We start from the raw sequence: 21,724 nt of genomic DNA, 5'->3' as shown, positions 1-21,724 counted from the left end.
AAAGTATAATACCTTACAAAAACTTTTCAAAAACTGCAGAAAACAAATGATCCGAGAACGATACCAATCATCACGGAATGTTTATTCGATCTTGCAAAGATGCAAACGGCTCGGTTTTGTCACCCCCGCAGAGCCAGAGAGCCCCTTCGGAGTGCCCCCGGAGTGTGTGGGAGTTCCGGCCGCAGCAAACCGGCTGTGCGACGGTTGAAACGGTTGTACTTTATAGCCCCGGTGGCGTTAGCCAGAATGATGATGATGGTTGTGGGATGGGGCACAGAACGCTGGTTGGTGGTGGCGGGGGATGCGACGGCGGAATAGCATCCTACACATCCGTACGCCCGGAGTCGCCACGCCGAAGACATTTTGGACGACGCAACCGCCGCGGCACCCACGATCCGGACCGCAACCCGTCTAATGGGAAATAAATTTCCAAAGTCCAAAGATTGCTGCCCATTCATCTTCACAATGGTGCGGGGCGCAAACTAGCGTTTCAAAATTTTGAAAAGCGACCCCAAACGCACACGCTTACGTGCGAACTGAAAATTAAAGACACAGCCGAGCGTCTTGGAGGCGTCCGCTTTGCTGCCGGCGCTCTTCACTTCATGGTCCACATGCGGTTGGTGTTTTTTTCTTGTGGCTTTCATTCGGGCCCGCGCCTGAAGACGACCCGTTGACAGTGAACAACGATGAGCGGTTGTTGTAATTTATTGGCACTTAGAAAATAACTTCCCCCGGATCTAGTTGTGCTTCAAGTGAGCAGTGCTGGATTTGTAAACATTGAGGCCTCATTCCGATGAAGTTCCCAATGCGATTCTAGTTACAGAATGTCCATTGGCATTGTTACCAATATGAATCGTTACGCAATATTTTTCTATGTTAGTCTATAGTGTGTTCCATTTCGTAAAAATGGTTTTCCAACTGCAGTTTTTCAGGAACTTTAATTGGATATCATTTTGTAACTTATAAAAATAGTATTTATTTTGTTACGTGTAATTTATTTGTTTGAAATGGAGAATTAAACGTGGTAATTCATATTTTTAATCGCAGAACAAAACATACAATAGTCAAATTTGTTGTAGCATAAAATGTTCTTGGATCTTCTACGAAGTGCTCAAAAGATAAACCTTCTCATTCCGTCATAAATTAAGGCTCTAAAATTAATATTTTCCAAAGAAGTTGTGCTAATATGCTGAATTGCATAAGGATTTATGAGGTATGCCATGATTGAATTAAGGCTACAAATTACTGCAAAATGCATTGGCCTATGAGTAATTTTGCCGTGTTGCTTGAAATAAGCTTCAAAAATAAATTACAGTCGAAATATTATCAATCTATCCCCAGTTTTCTGTATTATCACCACTATAGGTACTCTATACCACAACTACAACCGGATAGGAAAAAATACACGCTTTTTTCGGGTAATGTTTATGGTGGTTGGTGAAAATAGACGCTTTTCACAAGAATAATAGTGTTTTGATCATCATTTGTATGAAGACGCAAAATATTATGTTCAACAATGTGAATTGTTGCAAAACTACAAAGTCATCGATTGAAAGACTAGCAATTGCAGACAAGTTCTGCTAAAAAGGGATGAGACAAAAGTTAATTCACACAATATTTGTCATAAAATACAGAAGATTTTAAATATATTGTTTGAAAAAGCCTATACCTGCTAATGCCCTTTGAAGCATTAGTTCAGACCGAAAATTAGTTACATTGATTGGACTGAATTGACTATGGTGAAGTGGAGAACACTGACTGAAAATCAAGTTCGATTGAAATCTAACTTGGAAAGATGAACATTTTTCTACCCGCGCCCTTCGGGAAGCGAACCACGAGTGCCACATAAATCATAATCAAATCGACTCATTTCTCTGGGGAAGCTGCAGCCAGGGTTCGACTTTGCCCAGCCGTTCCAAAACTTCAAAGTGACAGGAAACCCAATCATCGTCCGGTGTTTCGTTTCGGTGATGTCCCCGTGTTTCGGGATGAAAGGAGACGATTGGAGTTGATTACGATGGAGACGGGGTGGTGAAATGGGGGATGTTAAGGGGTTGCTGAACTCCTGACGGGGTGTAGGATGCTCGATGTTTACACAGTGTTGTGTAGCACTTGTGGTGCCGCGGTATCGGAGATTGTAACGTCCGAGGGTTGTTCGAACTCTACGAGATACCGCTGGGTTTTTTTTTTGTTTTCGCGAGTCCTCAGTCTTAGAACAGTTTGGCGGGGAGGGGTGGCGTAGGTAAAGGGTGATATCGTCGATATGTCGATTTCGATTTCATACCATCTCGCGCTTCTTCTTTCTCCGACGGGCTCTATCGGTTCCGAGCGATCGAGAGTATACGCAGTTTGAGCGACATGACACATCGGAATGATTTCGAACAACGCGAATCACGACGACGGCTGCTGAGCCGAACAGGAGGAGGTGACAGGGGACAAGAGCCACCCGGGGACGAAGAAGAAGCACCACTCGAACTTGCGAACTTGCCTCGAACTTCAAACTCCACTTATCAAAATGGTCCCATCGAGTACCGACTCGATCCCGTCCCCGGCAGCAGCTTCTCCAGGCCTAGAGTCGCAAGTCGCCCGTCGGTATTGTCCGGCAAGATCCGCATACCTGTAGACAACAGCAACGGCCGCCGGTTCCCTCGCGGCCGGGGTGCGGGTGACGTGCAACTTCATCATCGTCATCGAGTTGGAACATAAATAACATACATTTCATAAATGTTTATGTTACTTACGGTATGATAGATGTTCTTCGACTCGCTCTCGGCGACTCCACACTCGCGGAGTCGTACCCACGCCGACGCTGAGGCGTATGTGTGCCTTCCAACTTCCAACTTCCCTTTGCATCCATCCGTTCCACATCGCGATGGCGATTCGGAACGAGAAGAAATATTTTCGGACTCCGATCGGGAATTCATAAATATATAAATAGGACAACGCATCGGCTCCGGTTGACTCGCGATCTCCCGTACGGAGGATTCCGTTCAAAGGCATCAGCATCAGCACCGAACCGACCGAGTATCGGCGTCTTTTCGTGCGAGGACTATTGTTATGACAGTCGCAGCTCGGTGCGCGTTCGGAAAATGATTGAATACCATTTGATGGATCTCCATGTCGTCACGCGGGGCGGATGCTGCGAAGGGGCATTGCACCTTGCACGCCGACCCGGCCGATCGAGAGGGACCCTACCACTCGCATGACCACCGGAATGTCGCTCGGCAAACAATGGGGTCTTTAAATGCTAAAAATTGTGCGGCGTCTCCTATGGATTCTGCGGAATTTTAATTCATACACCGATTTTTAACAAATTTAATGCTCAGCATGGGTGATGAATAATGTATGATAGCGGGTAGCAGAGGGTTTCCGGGGGGTGGGTTGGGTCCCCGACCCTTTCTCCAGTCCGGGTTCGTAGCTCTCCGATGGGTATTCGGGTTTTCCTGATAGTACCATCAGTTGCAGATCATGGGAAATTATGACACAGGGCAAGAAGAGCGCTCAGAGGTTGAGGTTGAGGTCAGGTTATGGCGCGCCCATGTACAACTACCAGGAGCCGCAGGAACCTACCTTCAGCTTAGTGGGTGCCGTCGTCGCTTTTTGCCTTATTTTCTCCCCGGTGCTATATTTCCCCGAAAGCTACCTTTCGATGACCATGTACCCCTGGAAGCGACGCTGTACATACGGAGAAAGGTTCACTTTCTCTTGTTTTCATTTGCCAGAACATAGACATACAAAAAAAATACATCCTCAAGAGCATCCCTCTTTTAGGTGCGGTTTCGAGAATGGACACACCTTCACACACATTCGTTCGAGAACATGTTGGAAGAAATGTTTGGAGCGCGGAGACGGTGGGTTGATTTCCCCAACTACTTTGTTATATGCTTGGAAAATTCGGTCACTTGATACCAGGCGGATAGGCTTCCGTGTATGGCTGTGTGGTTTTTTTTTATTTGGACTGTAGGATCTCTACATAGGAAGAGCTGTAGGAATCATATAAGAGCAGGTCGTAATGTTGTCGCAGGTTGAAATCTTGCTTGTATATTGTGTTTCACATGTGAGGAAAGTTTTCCGTATCTAACACGTTGATGATGTGTGTTCTGAGACACTAAGAGCTATCCGAACTAGAGTTTATTTCCTCGCACTAGTTATATGAAAGTGTATATTTTCTGTATAACTGTTTTTTGGAATTCGTTCTAGAGAATACATCTAGTGCAGTCCGTATGGAAAACACTATGAAAAGTCTCCAATTTCATTCGTTGAACCTTCGTGGAGCATTCGGGGAACATTTCTAAACTATTCTAGCTACTCTAATATAGTCAAAAGTCCCAAGAAACCAGAACTGGTTAGGAGGCGACAATCGGCGAGTGACAAAACCCGTGTCTTCCGGTGTATATTTCTATACGTGGGTGTTGTGTGTGTGTGCCTGTGTATGAGTGCACCCTAAATTTGCGCCAATGGAACCGAACGCACCAAAACCCTCCCCGTCGAGTTTTCGGTCAAACGTGCCTGTGGTCGTCGTGTATCCTGAATGTGTTGGCTTCTCGAAGAAAAGTCCCTTTTCTTACCCGTGAAACCCCCTCCACGAGACACACCGCCAGTCACACACGCAGGACGGCACAGGATACGATGTCGGTTTTGTCGGACCTTTTTAGCAACCCTCCAATTTCTCCCAGAAAAGCAACGAACTGTCCAACAGTGTGCAGTGTGTAGATACGTTTTCATGCATCAAACCCCGAGGCACCCGAGGAGAAGGAGGGAAAAGGATCCGAAGCACGCTGCAGAAGCATTGTGGAAATGGGGTGGAAAGATGTTCGGGAAAAAAGACGGAAGTATCCTTTCGGTGGAATGAAATTTCCCCGACGATGATTGCCAGTCCTTTTGTGAGTATTTTATTCTTGGTTGAGAAAAGCCAGTCCGATGCTTTTCTGAAAAATATAAGGGAAAAACATGCTCACCAAAAGATATTCACCACAATACCAAGGAATAGCAAAGAAAGCAAATTAAATTGAATAAAGTGGATAATCCTCAATTTTACTGTCTACAAAAACCAATACAATATTGCTAACAATATTGTCTAACCGCAATTGTAAACCTTACGGTTAAAATGAAAGAATATATTCATGCTATCGTTTAAATATTCATTTTACAGGCAATTGACAACCTATGAAAATTCCTTTCGAGTAAATTTATTTTATTCACTAACAATAAAAAAAATTCACTTGTACAATCGTGTGTCCAAGCAGTACATAGAACAGACTTCTCCATAAGAATAGCATCATGGTAGACGAAAGCATTCTTAGAATTGTGCACTCCTGGTATCGTGAGAACTTTCGTGCTCTACCTGAGACCGATTTCTCTCTTCGGAAACTAGGGATTCTTTCTAAATATAGCTTCAATTCTTGTAGGCTGTTTGATTTTTCTGGTTGAGCTGAAAAGCATGCAGTTTTCGTAGACATACCTTTTATACCTAAATAAAATTTAGTTTTCCTAGTTTTAACTTTTTTATTCATTTTTAGAAATGTTTTACAGTAGTTTATTCCAAACTGGTTAACCAAAAGAACAAAAATAACAATTTCACTATTTATTTTTATGTGCCATGAAGTAATGAAAACGGCAAGAAAAAAGGAGAAAAGTTATTTTAACACATAAACTTCACTTCCATAGCCAATAGTTTCACTTCCAACAACTCAATCTGGTACAGAACATGAGTTCATGGAAATAATAAATTATAATCGTAAAGTATCACTTTTCTCAAATCTGGAAAATTATGGACATGTTTTTTAAAATTTAATCACATTTAAAAACAAACAGTTATGTCGTTTGTACATGTTTGTTTATGGACATATTTTAAACAAATTCTTCCGTCGGAGGGACAGGCAATCAGCCCGCTTAAGGTTGTTTCCAGTGCATACTGGGAAAATCTCCCTAGAAACATTCGGCTCGGGGCGTCACGGTCAATCCAAGCCATAAAAACATGTTTTTATTGACGTCCTTTGCTGGCTTTGGAAGCAACGGAGGTTTAATGTTGTCGTGTCCTGTAAAAGACATTTTCATTCACCCTCGGTATAGCTACGAGGGGGAGTTTTCCTTGTTCATCACAAAGAGGGGTAGGGCTTCGACCTCAAGTAGCCGGCGAGGGTTGGAGTTTTTCTTCACTGCGCCTTCTAGTTGGACAACTAGCATGGGAAGGAGTTTCCTCGGTCATAATGCTGGTTTCCCTCGTATCTTGTTGCTTTAAAAAATCCTCTCTTGGTACCTTTCACTGTTGCTGCGACCCTGGTAGGAAATTATTAACTTATCAAATTGTTAGATTGTTTATTTGAATGTTACGCTGATTTTCTCAAAGATTTTTTCTTTTCGCATCCCTCTGTGAGGAAAGTGGGGCAAATCTAATTTTCTAATCCACACTATAAGCGCTAACGTAGCACTTTTTGTACCGTGCCAGACAGCGTGACGTCGTAGTTAAGCTTGTATTGGTGATGGTGCTATTGCTGCTAGAAAACAAATATCGTAAAATTCAGTTTATTCCTTCTCGACTTCTGCGAGCCTGCTAGTGACTCCTCGAAAGATCCATGAAGGAAATTACTTCAAAGGAAAATCGGCCCCTAGGTAGTTTTCAAATGTTTGATTTCGATACAAGCATCGGAAGTGAAATGAAACATTTTCACCCGACATGTTTTCTACCTTCTAAAGCTGAGCTCATTTAATTGATAATTGTGCGTGGTTTCCTTAAAGTGTGAACTTCCAATAACTTACTTATTAGGTTTTTTATTTGATTCTTTTAAGTATTATTTTAGTATTCAAAAATCAAACTAAATTTGATGATCACTAGTTATGTTTCATTAATTTTAATATTTGTTCAGTTAGGTTTTAGTCATTTTGACTATTTGTCGTTTGTTTTTTCTTAACCCTAAGCACTTTATTTCACTGCCGAAAAATCCAACAATAATATTTTCGTAGACGTTAGTTTACCGCCATAAGTTGTTCAACCCTTGTTGCTCGAGCATTAGTTGTTCAACCCTTGTTCATGCTTCTTCTGCGCATGCCTGCTGATAACGCACCACGTGTTGGGTTTTCCAGCTCCGCCGCGACCCTTTTCACCACCCCCGTTAGAGGGACCGGCATAAACAAACGATCCCTCGGCGGACCTGCTCGCCTGGTGCAAGGAAAATTCTCTTTTTTGACAACGGATTGATAAAAAAGCGATTCCGGCCCGGCTACATTTCCCCTTTGCTTTGTGGTTGGGAAAGTGTCGGAAAAGCAAACACCTTCCCCGCAGTATGCGACCCTGGCCCGTCGGGATTCCCTGTTGGCTCTCTGCATACCAAACGTGAGTCGAAGTGCTTCCGAAAGCAAGGGAAATCAGCACAGACTCGAAAAAGAAAGTAGATTTTCCAGCAACTTGTTCTTTTTCCGGCTTGGTTCTAACACTCAGCTATTTCCTGCTGGTAGTGGTAGGTATATAGCTTTCTCCGTCAACACCTTAACCATTTTTCTCCACCTCGAGTAAAATGATGTTCGGCGCAGTTCCTTATGGAAAGCTCTTGATGTAACATACACATAAAAATGCATAATTTCCCCAACTTGATCTAGGTTATATGCCCTCGCGAGACTCCAGTTGCGATATGCATTCGGCTGTTTTAGCCCTCATCTCCGACGTTATTCTCATCCGTGCGTGAAAAAAATGACCTTCTTCTGAGACCTTTAGGATTTGCAATGTTCTTATTGAGCATCAACATCGAGGTCCAAAAGTTTACTTATGTTTAACGTCCTAGACCCTTGGAAGTTTCATCCAAAATCAGGCTCATTATCAGTGAGCCTAATGAGGTGGGTACCAGGCACGCATAGTTACCGGGAAGCCGATACTCATTTAGTGCGGTGTACCTCAACCTCGAACTTGGACGTTACGTGGACGTGATTCGAGCGAAATTCGAACGGAATCGATTGGAGTGCCATATGATTACATTCAACTATTCTATTGGCTCCATTAATGAGGAACCAAGCGCTTATTTTGAGTTGAATCATGCCAGTTGGAATTGGTACATGCTTTTATATTGATTTTAATTTTTAAAACAAGTCTAGTTTTATTTCATCTTGCAACTTTAAACTTAACCACTCTCTTGATCGTGGAGGTCTGTGTAGGACATGTTAAGCGTAGCATATGCGACTAGTAATCTCTCCATAGTAATAGAGCTCTTTGCACTGGGTTTAACCGAGTCGGATTACTGCTTGAGAGTGTTAGTTTTTCCCCTTAAAAATTGCATTTTTGACATTTTGTTCCTTGCCTCTCGGGCCTCAAATATTAAACTAAAAGCTTCCTGTGTTAGGTGGTTGATACAGTTGCATATTGTAAACCAGTGTAGGTTTTTGTAATAATTTTTAGCAAAGCTATGTTAATCAAAAATAAAGTTAAAACGAACGCAAGCTCTGAAACGATAATAAAGCGCTTTTCTACAGGACGTTTGTTTTTCATTTAAATTCTTGTAGATTAAAGTCTTCTTTATGTGTGGGCATGTGTTAGATAAGCAACTATTCCTTACGTGTATATGTTGCCAACAAAGTACATATGCAGCTTGTACTTATTTTCCCTCCCGAAGGGAATGAAATTTTACTAGTTTTTATGCACAAAAACAGTTCACACAGTCTAGATTTGGTGATAGCTTCTACGACTACACCCCTGTATGCAAGTAGGAGAAAAATATGCTTCCTGTTTATTATGCCTTCCGTTCGGACCAATGTTCCATCTCCTTTGCTCGAAAACAGAGTGCGGAACCTGTGAAGTTTGTACTCCCGTCGTTCACTCAACCACTGAAAACCGATTCTCGGTTGGGCGCCTGAAGGAAATGCATGACCGGATGTGTCTAGGTTCTATGTAGAATTATGTCCGCCAGCTGGTGAACCGGCGTTTGGCAATAACGTTTGCTATAAATCGTTACGTTTTGTGTAGCGCGCGTATCGAGGATGTTAATAAGAATTGGAACCGGGTCGCAGACCATAAGAGGCAGTGTCCAGCGTCCGGGCGGCCACCTCCTTCGGGCCAGACCGTTTGGCGGCTCGCCTGACAAGGCTCGGCACTCCGAAGCCAGGCGCATGCGCCAGATTTTTATCAATGACACGAATATTGCCGGCGCTACGTCACGACCGGGACGGACGAGGACCGTTTCGTTTTCCCGCTTCGTCTCCGTGCCAGTTCCAGGGTGGACGTTACGCCGTACGGTTGCGCCCGCCTTTCGTCGAAAGTCCCAATGAAACATCTGTTAGTCTAGGGAACGGAACTGCCCTTGGAAGTGTGCAGAAATTTACACATCTCGCTTCACGCTTCCGTGCAGTACCGTAAATGTCCGGCGCTACAAACGGAGCATCCGGCAGCAGAAACGCGAAGGTTATCGGACGCCAAATCGTGCGCCACATTATCGGTGCCATGGGTTCGCCGTGGGATGGGAAATTGTTGATTTAATGTTTTGACATAGGCGTGTGTTGGTGGAATAAACGTTGCTTACAGTTGCTCGATTTTATTTATTAAAAAAACTAGCTTGCTCGATTAAACATTTGTGGAACGACGAGCTGTTGAAAATATTTGGTTTTTAATTACATATTTTGATAGTTTATTCTATAGGTGCTCTGAGAAAATCAAAGAGTTCAAAAACTTTGTCTCATAAATTACAGCTTCATGAATTTATGAAAAAATATAATATCAAATTCAGCCTAAGTTTTGTATTTTAAAGTTCAACTCTTCGACGGTTTGTAATTTGCTTTGACTTTTGCATTCACTCATATTTCATAAATACGAAATCTAAACAAAATTTGTTATTATTATCAATACAAATTATTTTTCTATAATATCACAAATAATAAAGATTATTTTTCTTGTCATTGAAAAATAAACGACTTGTTTCTTCATATGGTATTTGTGTTTACGGATTGTTTGATTTAAAATTAAAAGAACATATTTTCATCAATTGATCAAATTTATTGATAAGAGGCATTTCGAAATTAAAACATGTCAAAATATGCAACATACTCAGTGCAGTATTTAATCCATTGCGATTATTATTGTTTTCCTTTTCCTTTCTTTAGTTTTGAAATTGTTAATCTGCTATGAGTTGTAAACAGCAGAGCGTTTTGTTATTCGTTTGAGTAAACACTTGTCTTTCGAACTGATTTCAACTCGCCTCCACTCATTCAAGAAAATGCTCTAGTGTTTATGGACCGGTTGGACAGTTTGTCCATGCTATTCGAAATCCGTTCCATGTTTCCCTTAAATAGTATGCTTTCCATCTTTCATTCATAAATCCTCTACGATGGTTTGTATATATTTTTCCCCCCTTTCGAATCAACAAACTCTGGTGTGGATCCGTATTACCAAACTTGGCTTCGAAAGTACTTTCACACGAGACGCCCAACATGTCCCGGGGCCCGTTGGGCTGGACTTATCAATGAGTCCGCGGGATGAGCTACTAGTTTTCCGACGGACGGAACTAGTTCCCGCGTGGACCGCCGCAATGCGATCGACTTCTAATTGGGCTAACCTAATTTGTAGCTGTGCAACTGCGACGAATGGCGAACACACTTTCCCATGACATCGTGGTGTTCGGAGAGGAGTCTCGGGGTGCATCATCGCAAAAATGCATCTCCGTCGCGATGGAGTGCTATCCGTCCGTTTGGAAAAGAGAAGTACACAACGAGCGACACTCAAATGTGAATGGGTTTTCCTTCGCTTCCCGCGCAATACCAGCTGCGTGTGAAACATTTCCTTGAGGTTTTTCGAACCTCAACTGAACGACTTTAAGCGTGGTGATCCGGTCCGCGCCTCAACCCGGCCACACCAGGCTGCCCTTCATCGATGGCGAGTCCAGTCCAGGCAAAAGTGGCTCAAGTGTTTCGGGCGCCCTCGGCGTACGTTGTCATTCAATTACTGCGTGCCTCGCTCATTGCGGATTCCGTCAATGAAAATGTCAGGTTTCACCGCGTCCGTCTCTCACGGCCAAACGTGGCCGCTCGGTGGCGGAGGTTGCGCCGTGCTCGCGATCGATTAATTGGCGATCGGCGGTAGATCATCATTAGATGCGATCGATGATGGAGGAGGGCGAACAGCGGCAGCAACAAAAAAATATAACAAAACTGACATCAATCGCTCGATCGATCTAGGTCCGCACACTTCCCGCTCCCAGGCCGCTCACTCTTTTTCTTAGTCGCCCGAGAATGCTGTTTGCAACCGTGAGATGCAATGACAATAGGAAAACATGCGTACGGGCACGATGATGGGAAAAACGTGGTTCTGAAGCCATTAATTGCCATTTATTTACAACCAAATGCATCTCTACGCGAGTGCAGTTTGCAATAAACTATGTTGCGGTTCTTGGTGTCTTGGGGTCTAGTTGTGCAAACAATATTTCAGTGGCCCTTTGAAGACAAATTATATTCGTTGTCAACTTTGTCAACAGACATGTTTAATTTTCTTTAACACTTAGTGAAAATAAGAATATTCCAACCAAGTTGTTTTGGAAATTTGTTAAGAATTTAAAAATCAATTGTGCTTTTCCAGTTTCGAATGTTATTTTAATCAGTGTCACAATTTACACTTATACCGAATTATTACTAGCTTGTCGGCCCGGAGTCGGCCCGGATGAGTCTTAATTGGGATTAGTATTAATGAAAACCCTGTAATTACTACTAATGATTATTGTTTCACCCAAAACTTACAGAAAGTAGACAATCTTTGTTTTGAGCAACATAATTAAAGACTGTAAATTTTTATTATATGATGTTATTGTGTCAGGGAGTATAGAATGTAATGTGTTTTTTTAATTTGTGTTAGTAAAACTGAGTTTCAATTGTAAAATTAAGATAATTCAATGAAAAACTAGAGATCAAACAAATCGTCAACAACATTTGCAGTGCTTAAACTTAATGTGTGGAATGTTTCAGAATCGATGATTATGTATTGGATGAGGTTTTAGTGTACAGAAAAAAGCTAAAATATGTAATAGACAAGGAAACAGAAATTAAAATAGCATCACTTCACGGTAAAATATTCATAAAACAAGTGAGCCGAATATATAATAAAAGAAAAAAATTGCATCAATTGAATCTGAAATTTCACAATTTGTACGGACATTCTGAGAATATTTCGCGACAAAACATGGTGGTGTTATGCTTACTTCCCTCAGTGTAAAAATAGTAATCTCATATTACTGGTTTGGTAATTTATTGAATAACCTTATTGATGAATAAATCCAGGGTTTCCCGGCCTCTAGAAATATTACGGTTATCAGTATTACATGACCTTTGCATATTACGAGCAGTTGATAAGCCGAGTGTAAATGCTAGAGTCAGTCTGATGCTTCAGTTAGTTGCATACTTCGTATTGTTGCAGAAACCACGAAGTTCCACTGATCCAGACCAATTTGAATCAAACCAAAGTGATGGCAAAATGCGAGCAAGTGTTAACAGTTTTGGTGATTTGTGCCGTAGTTGCCACTACCGACTCTCTGATAGCTGCTGCATCGTCGGAGGGATTTATGTTCGAGCTACTGCTAGCTCATCTGAACGAGTTTGAGCTGCGCGTACAGCAGCAAGTCGAGCTAGTGCAGCAGAACATTTTACGCAACCGGCAGGACATCGAACGGCTTGGCAAACGTATCGCGGCTGAAGAGGAACTCGCGACCCAAACCGATTCTGATATTTCCGATAAGTTGGTGCAGATACAAACTACCTCCCAAACTGTGGCTGAGGATTTTTCTGATCGGCTAAATGCGGTTCAACAGTCTGTGTTGTCGCTCCAGTCACAGTTGGAGCATTTTGACGTTTATCCTTTGGAAAACATCGAGGCCAATGTAAAGCAACCGACCTCACCTATCCCCTTCCCGGTGACTAGACATTTTATAAACGATACAACGTTCTTCGGGGACTGGCTAGTCGTTCAGAGTAGGTTCTCTGGCGAAGTCAACTTCAATCGCGGTTGGACCGCTTACAAAGAAGGCTTTGGAGATCTGAACGGTGAGCACTGGCTTGGGCTGGAGAAGCTTTACTGGCTAGTATCCAAGACTCGCCACGAACTGCTGGTTGCTTTGGAGGACTTCAGTGGGTTTACCGTCGTCGCACACTATGATGACTTTGTCATTGGAGACGAAGATGACGACTATCAACTTGTGTCGCTCGGCCGGTACTTCGGCACGGCGGGTGACTCGTTGCGAGCGCATGTCGGCAGCAGGTTCTCGACGTACGACAACGATAACGACGCGTCGGCTAGGAACTGTGGTCAAATGTACGAGGGTGGATGGTGGTTCGATAACTGCTATCAGAGGTTCGTAAGCAGTGGAACAGCAGTGGAGGGAAAATGATTGAACTGATTGGCGATGTCTTATTTCAGCTTCCTGAACGGCGTTTACTTGCGAGGACAGCATCAGCAACGCAAAGTTGGAATCGAATGGTTCACCTTCAGAGGTTTTTTTCGTTCGATGCGGAGATGCTCGATGATGATTCGACCCGTCACTTGATAACGCACATATGTCAGAAAATGCCAACACTGTTAAATACTAAATATAACATTAATTTCAATCAGTTGTTTTCGCGTTTTTAGATACCTCAGGAAAACAATTCACATCCAAACAATCTCGTTAAAACGCTGGACTCGCACCACCAGCTAGCAAGCATAAACGTCAAATAATTCATCGCTCCTACGCGAGACAGACGACTACATTCGAACGCCAAACACGCGAGAGATCTTCTGAGGATGTTTGAAGTTGTGAGACGGCAAGCGAAGCGTGAGCGATTAACGTTTTATTAATCGACGCTGTACGATGCATAGGCAAGTAGCTGAAGGTGTCGAGCCACCATTAGAACAAAATGTGGATGTCGAGCGCCTTTATCAGATGTCAACGTGATGTTGTCTCGTGAGTTCGGTGGGCTTGTCTTATGTCACAGAGAAATTGTTCCACCAGCACACATGCCTGGTCGGTCAGGAACCAACCGATGTTGAACACCGTGGAGTTGGACACACATTGTGAGCTTGTCGAACAATGCCAACGTGCGTCGCATAATCGCCCGACTCTACCGTTCGCCGGAAGCGGCCCGTAGTTGCTGCTTCCGACTTTCCTTCTGCAACGGTACTCGACCCGGTCGAACAACGCAATCCATCCGGTCCTAGCATCGAGCTCAAGCTTTCGGTAAAATTTTATATTTTCGCCCATCGTTTGTCGCTTTCACGGATTCGCCACTTTCGAACCCCACCCGCTTCAGCCCCGGTGAATAATTTATTCTTCACTTCCTGGCACTTGGTGTGCGGAACTGTGACTTTTACCGAAAAATCCAAGAACGCAAGAACGATGGGCCAATGCTCCCAGCTACAAACGCGAGGGTCATGAACTTTAAACGGCTCGGAAGTGTTTGGTGATTGGATTCACGTAGCGTTTGCGTGTAAATCGAACGAACGGGTGACAGGGATTCGAATGCTAATTGCTTAGTTCGAAGACGACACGAAGTGGCTTCTGAGTTTTATTTGCAACCGGAACCAGGGGTTGATGACACAAGATAGCAGAAGGAACATTGGTACTTACAGGTATACAGCAGCAGACAGTCGACTACCTGGAAATGTGATCATTTTTATGTTTCGTTATCTATTTCCCTAGATAAGATAACGAGACGAATGCTTCCAAGGGACTTTTCTAAGGTTTTCTCTTTACTACTATGCAAGAATAATAAATTAGAACGTTTTACCAGTGAATATAACATAAAGAGAGTAAAGGTAATCCGGTCTTGTTTTAAGCTTTTGTTTGAAATTATTCTAGAATATGCAAGGCAGGCTATAAGCAAGTAATAAATGAAAATTTCACCGCTACCAAAAATAGAACAATTTTTTTTTTTGTATGGTGTTCGGATTTGAATGCCAAATTCAAAATAAAGACTTGCTCACTTATTCCTTATATATATTTTGTACTAGCTTGACGCCCCGGCGTTGCTCGGTGAAGAAGAGGTTGAGAAAAGAGTTATGGTTTTACTCTATACTTGAAAGTTCGATTTAATTTAATAGTAACAATAACGACATTTGTTTGTGTTAGTAAAATTTAGTTTAAATAGTAAAATTTAGATGATTAGATGATAGATGAAGTTTCAGAAGCGACGGTTCAGTATTGGTCGAGTTTTTAGGGTACACAAAACTCCATACATAAAAAAAAGCTAAAATATGTAGTAGATGAATAGAAGATATGCAGTGCCTCATCTATTCAGCAAATTCTTAGAGAGAAAAGTTAAAAGAAATACTCTGTTAAATTTGGTGTTGCTAGCAATTTCGTAGAAGAAGATAATTTAGCTCAAGGTAAAAAGATATGCTAAATTAAAAGTTAATTTTATTTTGTTGATTAGAAATCCGTACATATATAAATCTTATGTGACGGTGTTAGTGTTTAAGCTCTTCTTAAACCATTTTAATCAATCTCTGCGCACAAGGGTTTTGTGCGTGCGAATAGGTTTTTAAACTATAGCTCACGACTGGAAACTACACACTTTATAAATTAATTACGCTTTGTTTATTTACATTCAGCAATGACATATCTAAATCTGAATTCGCAAGTATAAACAATCACAGTTGTTTGCTTTCCTTAATATGTTATGTATGGATTTTTGTATTTAATTCAGTCTACCAGTAACAGAGTCAGTCAGCCTACGAATAGGTAGGACATTTGTATTTGTATGGGACATTTGTGTTTACAGCCTACAATAAGCCATATACATAGCTCTGAATACCATGTCCAACATTTTTCTGCCAATAGATCGCGTGATTAATCGGTGAAAGCGAATCGTATCCATCCGTCAAAACATCTTCCGAAAATCATTGTCCGGAAAGGTCGATAACCGATTTTTTGCTTACACATACACACACACGCGCGCGCGCATACATGCATACAAAGCAGCGATGAATATTACCAACCGAATAAAGGCCTATTTGTCCGTCCAGATTCCTTGCAGCATTTAGCGACCGAATGAATGCGAGTGAAAATTCCACCCCAATAGGGGGTTTGCAGTCGGGATCATCCCCCTCCCTCTCACCCTCACTCCTCTCTTCTGCATGTGGAGGAAACATGATACCTCACTACCCTCCGCCAAGGAAGCTGTCAGTTCGGTTGGCGGTACCTGGCCTCGTGCCTCGAAAAACTGTGCTATCCTAATTAGGAATTGTGTACCCTCGGGATCGATGTAGCCATGCTTGGTCCGGTTTGCCTCCCTTTCGGTTCCGAAAGATTCCCCTTTCTGGCCCCAGCGATGTCCTCGAGTGGGTGCGAATGTTTTCAATGGTCACTTCCACGAAGCTCGAACCTCGCGTATGCCGCACGGTAGCGACGTCGTTCACTTTACCTCGTACCTATCTGTGTATGGGTGTGTGAATGTATCGCCTGACTACTGGGGTTTGACTGTTGGCTGCTCTTGAGCCAAAGGTGCCATGTGTAATTTTCGTGTCAATCAAGGGTGCGCGCATCCGCGAATCTTCTCTGTGCGCAAATCACCTGCGGAAACGGGGATGGGTGGGGGGGATGACTTTCGCGATCACTTGACACCACGAGATCCTCCGGCGAGCTGCTGTCAGCGGTGCCGTTGTCAGGCTGTCGTGCGTCTGCCGAAGTACCGTTTTGTTGCGCGGAGCTCAACTCGCTAGACAAACGAAACAAATGATTTTGACACCTAAATAGATTTCTTAAATTGTTATTGTACGCCCGGCCTGCGTTCGTTAGAAAAGTCACCACGGCTACACGGCATGTTCGCCGTCCTGCTGATTACGTTCCTGCGACATCCAATTGGAGGTACCTGTTAGGCTACGCTACATCGGAGACGGCGCAAAATACAGCTAGAGATAAATGCGAACTCAGCCAGAAGCTTCCACAACAACCTCTTGAAAAAACCGAACGGGACGAAACCACTGGAGGAGGCAAACGTTTACCATGAGTCTTGGAGAGGTCTTTCCATCGGGACAGGTGAAACACGCGGTGAGAGATGTTCCCAATGGGTTCGCTAATAAATAATACCATGGTATTGAATTATTTATATTAAATTCAATTACACATTATCCGCCCGAATGCAATGAGTCATCATCCCACGGCTTCCAGCGTGTCTAGCCTCTAGCGTACGCGAAAAGAAGAGGAAGCAACGGATCGGAGGCAAGCGAAGATCCCTCCCCATCGTCGAGGTTGGCCCATGTTATTCGCGATTGTAAATTGCTCGCCCGCTCCGTAAAGGAAGTGGATGGTCGCTTCTAAGAGTCATCCCACCTACCTACAGCGGAGCTGGAAGCCCAGATAAGCACTCGCGCTAGCAATTGAACTGGATCGGCTGGCTATTCTTCTGTCGGATCACCAGGATCGCCACCCGGTTGGTCAGTTGGTATTCGGTAGCCGTTTGGTTGTTTACGGTTAGGTCCGTTTGGCCTAACCTCACTCTCGTTCGGGTAACCTCCGATAGGAAAGGGCACGTGCAGGTCCTGCCCACGCCGATACTGACCACCCGACTCTAGGCTTTTGAGGCCATTGTTCCGTGGAACCTTTTGGAGAAGAATAACTACGCCCTCCAACGAACTGGAGTGAACTCGGCAAAGTCTTATGGGCACGCGTTGCCTTTCTTCTGAGTCGCCTTCCGATATGATGGTTGCTGAACTCCGCGGTGGTGGCGCCCGCAAATGTCTCGCCATTAGAGAGGAAGCTTCTCGGCTAATTTCGCTGCAACAAACACAACTCGCCATTGTGTTTCGGTACTTTCGACTTTCGATTAACAACATTATGCGTTCTCAGGTATCTGTCGGGTCCTATACGGCGAGCCCCTTCGACGATGCCTCGGGAATGCAGGGAACTTGCTCTGATTTTTCAAACGTCACCGGCTCATTGTCCTATCAAGATCCATTAGTAGTCGGGGTCGAATGTTGCTTCATGCTGTACTTGAAAGGTGGACGAGTTGGGGATCGTTTTCCATTTAATCCATGGACGACTGAGTTTACAATGCACAGTTCGGGTTCTCTTCCTTTTCCTAATGCCTTTCTAGCTACGAATGGTTAAATTTATGGGTTTCTGATAAATTCAAATAAAATAAAGATTAAATAATATTCAGCCTCACCACAAAGGAAGAACGAGATATTGGGAGTTCCTGGCGGTGATTTTTATTATAATTTAAACTCTCCATCCCTCATCTCTTACCTGTTTTCCTCCCCACCTGTGATTCTCTCCCTTCACCAACATTTCTCGGCACGGAAAGTACAATAAACTCATTAAATCTCGATATCGAACCGTTGCCTCGCCAACGTCGGGACGATGGCTGCCCTTCCCCAACAGACCCCCGGCAGACGAACGAAGAAAGTCGTAAACGAGAAAACTTAACCCGGGTCCTCCGACGGCGGACTTGAATTGCAGCAAAGTGCAGCGCAACGGTAGCGCAGCATTAAAAAGACTTATTGTTGCTATTGTCCGGCGGATCCGAGTTGCGGGATATTGTTGAAAATCGTTGCCGAAATGCATAACCACCACGCAAGGAATTCGCCGCCCGCGACGCCCGGCCCTCCTCAGTTCTTTCGAACTTTGAATTTATTTATGCTGCTTGGAGCGAAAAAATAGGACATCTTTCTGCGGGGACGTTTTTGCGTAACTCCCTCTCCCTTGTATATTCTCATCCGTTGCGTTTGGAGCTTAATTTTTCGTGCCGGGTCCAACCCCTGGTGATGGACGTTTATTCTCCGTAAGTTCACCTTTCGTTGAATTCCGCGCTTCTTTCGCGTGAACAAAAAACCATACGACGCGTATTTTCGGTAAAATTAAATCACCAAATTTATTTGCACAACCAGTTCGCCGTCTGGTCGGTGACTTATACCGCAGGATGCATGACTTACAACGGCGTCGTCCCATTACCACCGACCGGCGACCGGCTCGTTACCGGGCCGTTTCCGCGTGCGGAAGAAAGTGCGCCCGCTCGGTGGACTCGTGCACAGAAAAAAGGGTATTTAGTTTGATTGAAAATCCACGAATCCGCCGCGCGAAACGCTTTCGAATGATGCGTCCCGGATGGACGCATCCGCCCCCGGGGGAAAGGGGCGCGAGGGCGTGGGATCGTGCCGGGCGCGCCCGGGATCGGAGCAAGCAATGATTCGAAGGAAGTGAAATGTGACGTGTAATCAGGTTTGTCGGGAGGAACACGTCGCGTTAATCAGCTCCTCCGGGGTTCGTCGTCGTCGACGTCGCCATTGTCCCGGGATCAGTTCTGTGAGGATACGGCGTCCAATCGACCGAATCGAGGCCATCGGGGCCGGGTGGCGAAGGTGGCCATCCGACGGAAGTTTTTTTCCCGCGCACCGAGTCGTATGTCACCACCGGAGACAACTGCAAATGTCGAAGGTGCATCATAAAGTGGTACGATATGACAACAATTTACAACTCCGGCTTATTGTTGCCGGAAAGAAATCGAAATACTTTCACTGAAATCGATCTGGTGGTTATTTTTGTCGAATCCTTCGGTTGCTGTATTCAAATGGTTACCTTTTTCATGCTTGAGACACCAAAACTGTTACACTATTTTCTCCATCTTAAGTTCATACATTTTCAACCTGTTAATTTACTCCATGCTGAAAATCTCTTAGTACTACTTGGCATATTTGTTTTAAACAATTTGTTTTTTTTTCTATCTTATTTTTCAACTTTATTGCTCAATGTTTGTGTGCCTCTGGAAAATAAATTATTGGGCTAATTGTTTATTACTTCTATTACATATACTTAAGTACCGACATTGGGGTTTGAAAATGTTTTTGCTTTATTTTTAATGTTTATGCATGTTCGAATGTAATTATAAGAAACGTGCAAATACATCTTGAATATGATTTTTCAATAAACTCAATGCAAAATCTGGACCATTAATTTAGTTCAAACCTCATTGAATTAACTAAATGGATGCTTTGGCAGCAGGCTAATTGCTCAATCGTTTATCTTATTGTACGCTCCCTTTGCAAAGTATTTTAATTTACCAATTTATTTTATTTGCATACATCAATCGGCTCCCGTTAGACTTTCACACAGGTTCTTTTTTGTACTCCCTCCTTCCTGGTTTCCTTTCCTTTCATCATCAAACCCTTTTTGCCCGTAGCCGCCACCCGTCACAATTAGTGTACGTTTAATTTGCAAATGTGTATCATAAAATTTAATTACTGAAAATCATGCAACGATTCTTGAGGTACACACACACACAACCACATGAAAACGAGTGCTTATTTTTACAGGCGCGGTGACAAAAGTGGAATTTTCACAACTAAACGATGGGAAGAAACGGGAAGGAACAGAGCGCAACTTGTTGTGCAAGAAAGCACCGAAAACCGTCGGCTCTGTTTCGCTGCATTCGGGGCAGCCCTTGAGGGCATTTCCGTCTTCAGAAGGTGGCGGTATGTTCGCAGGGAGCGAAGACCCTTTTTCTTGTTTTGCTCCTTTCGTGGCTCCGAAGAAGTCGATTGGAATTGCATCTCATTAATCGCGGGTCGGTCGGTGACTTGTTCGGTGCATCGTTCGTTATTTGTAAGCGCACTCGTGTGTGTGTTTGTGTGTGGTTGTGTACGTATGAACTTACGGGACTATTTATCAGCGCCTGTCATCCGTCCGCCGGAATGAGCGATCTGCGCATGATATTTGGACCACATCATAACAGCATCCAACCGTTCTCCGTTCTCGAGCGGCGGATGGAATTTCGCATCTTAATTTGATTTTCATCAAAAACTCCGCCATATCAGTTTACGCTCTTCGTGCGCATGTGGTTTAAGGGGAACCAAAGAAAAGCGGCTTCCAAAGTAGCACACTCTTACGTCGACAGCAACGTGGGATGTCGGTAGGTTGAAGATCCTCAACCCTCCAGGCGTCAGAATTCGTCATCCTTGACCATGCGTGATACGGTGAATTTGTAAGATCAAATTCCTGCCTTCATCACATGAGTAAAAGTTCTCACATCTTCGTGATGAAATTTTATTTGCCCTCTTTATTGTGCTTGAAAAAGAATAAAGTGATCTTTCAGCCTTCAGAAAGTGTTCGTTAAAAAATCATTCTGAAACAGTAGGATCAGGACCCGGTGAAAATATTATGCTTACCATTTATCACCCTTTGGGAATTTCTTCTCCCGAGCACACGCGTTCCAAACATTCATCACGCATCGCAGGATGTTGCAGTTTTTGACACCTCTTCATGCCGAATGTTTGCGCAAATCGATTACGCTTTTCATCAACTTTGCACCGATCAATTAGGCCACCGCCAGTGATGAGTTTCAATTTTTGCATGCGCATGCAACACCCGACGACGTGTTCATCGATCTTTGGTCGAGTTGGGAGAGTGCCGTTGGGGGTATTATGGATGGAAATCTGTTTGCAGGCTTGGCGTAACCGAATCCTTTGCGCTACTGTTCACCACGTTTGAAAGTATTCGCAAGCGTAAAGGGCGGCTTCGTGTGATGCGTTAAATTGATTGCACCTTACGCGAGAGAACGTTCAAAGCGATCCCGGTGATGCGTTAACGTTTCTCGTTAGTTGAGAAAGACAGTAGCTTGCGAAGGATTGTGGTCGTTTTTTGTGCTTATCGGTTATGGGATATGTTGATATCTTTTGAAGCTAGTGATTATTATAAATATGTATCTTTTATATAGATCATGTTTCTAATTTTGCTACAAAACTATTTTTTATTATTTTTATTGTTATCATTATTATTTTTATCTGTTATTTATTTGA

General features: G+C 43.5%; 1 protein-coding gene across 1 annotated transcript in view; it reads left to right on the top strand.

Annotated features, from left to right (window-relative positions):
* The window catches only part of LOC131286887 (serum response factor homolog), a 139,188-nt gene that overhangs the window by 79,389 nt on the left and 38,075 nt on the right, over positions 1-21,724 (top strand). The window lies entirely within an intron of this gene.

This window comes from Anopheles ziemanni, chromosome 3 (genome assembly GCF_943734765.1).
Source record: "Anopheles ziemanni chromosome 3, idAnoZiCoDA_A2_x.2, whole genome shotgun sequence".
Classification (NCBI taxonomy): Eukaryota; Metazoa; Arthropoda; class Insecta; order Diptera; family Culicidae; genus Anopheles; species Anopheles ziemanni.
This window is presented reverse-complemented; position numbering and strand designations above follow the sequence as displayed.